Source organism: Coenobita brevimanus, chromosome 55 (assembly GCF_032717465.1).
Source record: "Coenobita brevimanus isolate Jiangsu-jjx chromosome 55, ASM3271746v2, whole genome shotgun sequence".
NCBI lineage: Eukaryota > Metazoa > Arthropoda > Malacostraca > Decapoda > Coenobitidae > Coenobita > Coenobita brevimanus.
The window spans coordinates 42,545,596-42,549,501 of NC_137008.1; positions in this window are offsets into that span (position 1 = coordinate 42,545,596).

Genomic DNA, 3,906 nt, shown 5'->3' on the forward strand with positions numbered 1-3,906 from the left:
TATTTTAGGCCAGCCAATTTATTTCTACTCGCTTATTTCATTCAGTCGACTCAAACTTTCATTCATTTTTTTTTTTTTTTTGTATAATTTCGTTCAAATAATTTTGTCTTTTTCAATTAAAATCTTTTCAGAACTTTAATTCTTTCATTTCACTCTTTAATTATTTCAATCCATTCACTTTATCCAGCTTTTTTTTTTCCTTGATACTTTGCCCACCTCCTACGCTGTCAACAGTTCTTTGACCGCTTTCTCTCTCTCTCTCTCTCTCTCTCTCTCTCTCTCTCTCTCTCTCTCCGACAAGGAGAGTATGTTTTCACCCCTGTTTGTTTGTTTGTCAGTTACAGGATTACTCAAAACTAAGAGTGAGATTTGGACCAAATTTGGTGGGGAGAAACCCCATGTCCCAGGGAACAATCGATTAACTTTTGAGATCGATCTTGATCGTATTACAGATTCTGGATTCGGAAAACACTTTTTACGACACCCTAATCAGTGACGAGAAAACCTAATTCATTATGAAGAGTGATTTGGAAATTAACTTGCCCTTGTCGGAGAGATGTGCCCAACAGTGTCCCTCCAGTGTTTACTGCTCTCTCTTCTCCTTGTCTTCCAGTTTCATTATAATGGTTAGACAGTCCCAGTCTGAACTATAGGGGCACTCAGTGGAGCGCATCTCTCCGACAAGGACAAGGTAATTTCCAAATCACTCTTCATAATGGATTAGGATTTCTCATCACTGATTAGGGTTTCGCAAAAAGTATTTTCCGGATCCAGAATCTGCAATACGATCCGGATCTTTCCCAAAAGTTAATCGATTGTTCCCAGGGACATGGGATATTTACCCACCAAATTTGGTCAAAATCTCTTTTTTAGTTTTGAGTAATCCTTCTAACACACAAACAAACGAACAAACATCTGTCCCCAAAGTTAATCAGCTGTTCCCCGAGTCATGGCTTTCTACCCACCAAGTTTGGTCCAAATCTCCCTTTTAGTTTTGAGAAAATCCTACTAACAGACAAACAAACAAACTAGAGGGGCACTCAGTGGAGTGCACCTCTCCGACAAGGGCAACGTAATTTCAAAACCACTCTTCATAATGGGTTAGATTTTCTCATAATTGATTAGGGTTTCGCAAAAAATGTTTTCCGGATCCCAAGCCACCCATTTTATGAAATACTTAAACTAGGAAATACTTGTTTGGAAATTTATTTTCATTTCTTTATTTGCTATACTTAGGGACGTTGACACTGAAAGGCAAGTAGGAATGATTTAAAAAAGGCAAAAAAAGTTTGATTCACGAGTACATGGTGAAAATTGTATCGATGACACAACTGAGCAAAGACTCACACTCCACTGTGAAAATAACAGTAAAGTAATTACGATGACTACAAGACGAAAGCAAACGAATGTGAAAAATAATAAAAACAATGATTCCTTACAGCAGTATGCGTAGAACTTTGCTTCCTAGTAAAGCTTAACAGAGTTAGCCTTTAAATATTGCAATGTGCGCATTGTTCTCCAAAGAAAACTTTTGGAAGGGCAACTGTGATGAACTGCGAGGTGCTCTACTGTACCACTTTACTCATATCAAAACATGGAATGATAATTACTGTAACAACTTTGTACCGTGTATGTATCATTGTATGCTTTTGTTCATTATTGTGCTTGTAATGATAATTACTTCTGTACCTTCTATGCCCTAAGATACCGATTCTGTTTTCCTCATGCCACCTCCCTGCTTGGCCTTCAGGGACTGTTCCCCGGAGTGTTGGGGCTTGTACTGAATGGTAAATATAGAACCTAAATAAAAACCTGGACATGTGTGTGTGTGTGTGTGTGTGTGTGTTCCACACACGTACACATCGAGTGCATGTGCATGTATTGTCCTAGTGCTGGCATTTGAATCGAGGTAATTTTATAATGCATATCGTTTTTGTCTATCTGTCTTCCTGTTTATGTGACTATGATGTATCTGCTTAGGGTGTATTTGTATATATATGTCTCCCTGTCTATATATATATATATATATATATATATATATATATATATATATATATATATATATATATATATATATATATATAAGAAAGAAGGAACCAAAGGCTGAGCCCACAAACCGTTCGTTTTCGTTTTTCGTTTTTAAAGGCTCCAACATGCATGTGTCGGCCTTGGTCACCTAATGGCGGCTCTCCACGCTGCACGATCCATTGCAGCCTCCCTGTTCAGTCCCTTAACCCTAAGGTCACACTTAATGACCTCGTCCCATGTCTTTCTCCGTCTACCCCTCATAACCCCACCCCCAGTATTAACACTTCTCACCTTCCTCACCCAATTATCATCCCCCATCCTCTCCACGTGTCCAAACCACCTCAATCTACCTCTCCTCATCACAACACCAATACACTCCAGTCCCATCCTACCTCTCAACTCTTTCATTGTAAACCCAGCCCCTCCAGGCCTTGGACGCAGGGACGCACTGCACATCCACCTAATCATTGTCATTTCTGTACGTCTGAGCCGGCGAATGTCTTCCTCCTTCACTGCCCAGGTCTCACTGCCATACAGCATTACACTCCTAACACATGCTGCATACAAAGACCCCTTAGCACGTAGGGAGAGCCCTCTCAATGTCAGGAGAGGCAAGAGCTCCCTGAACTTCTTCCAACCACTTCTCACCCTAGCCACAGAGCTAGCTCAAGCCCCACCTCCAGCACACAACATGTCTCCCAAATAACAAAACTCTTCCACACACTCAAGAGATTCACCAGCAAGTTCAATCCTTTCACGTCTGACGATCTCCACCTGCTCACCCCGGCACGCCGTACACATAAAATCAGCATTATCTCGCAGTCTACCTCTGATACCACTACATCTCTTATGCACCCATTTATCACACACACCGCACAAGATGGAACTACTTCCCACTCCCTTGTGGCAAACTGCACATGGCCACTCTCCCTCGTCTCTGACTACCGCCACCAACCCTAGATATCAACACTTTTGTTTTATCTGCATTTACCCTTAAACCCTTTTGCCCCATGCCATCTCTCCACTTCCTAAACCTTTCCTCCGCCTCCCTTTCATTCTCTGCAATCAACACCAAATCATCAGCATACAACAACTCCCACGGGAGTCCGTTTCTAAAGTCACGTGAAAGGGCTTCAAGTACCATGATAAACAACATGGGACTCAAGACTGACCCCTGATGCACACCAACATTCACGGAAAACTCATCACTCAAATCTCCGTTCACTCTCACCTGGGTGTGAGCACCCACATACATGGCCATAACCACCCTAACCAGCCACTCCTACAAGCCAAGCTTTCTCATTGCCCACTTCACCACCTCTCTAGGGACTCTGTCAAAGGCCTTTTCCAAATCAACAAAAACAAAATAAAGATCCCTTCTCCTAGCAATATCTTTTTCCTGAAGCTGTCGAACAACGAATATGGCATCAGTGGTCCCCCTAATTGGCATAAACCCAAACTGCATCTCATCAATATTCACTCTTTCTCTAATCATACCTTCTAAAACTCTCTCCATTACCTTCATTATCTGATCTAAAAGCTTTATACCTCTATAATTTCCTCTTTCCAGGGCATCACCCTTCCCTTTATACACATTTACAATTACACTCTTCGTCCAATCATCTGGGACAACACACTCATAAATAATCCTATTTATCAGGTCAGTGACTAAACTCACCCCTATATCGCCTGAGGCCTTCAACATTTCGGCAGTCAACCCAGACACACCTGCTGCCTTCCCCACCCTCATCCTGCCTATTGCCTCACTCACAGTAGCAGTATCAATCAAAGGCCAAGGGCCAGACACTGGATCTGCTGGCTCCAAACCTTCCCTGTCCCAGTCAAACTCTTCATTCAACAACCGGTTATAATGCTCTC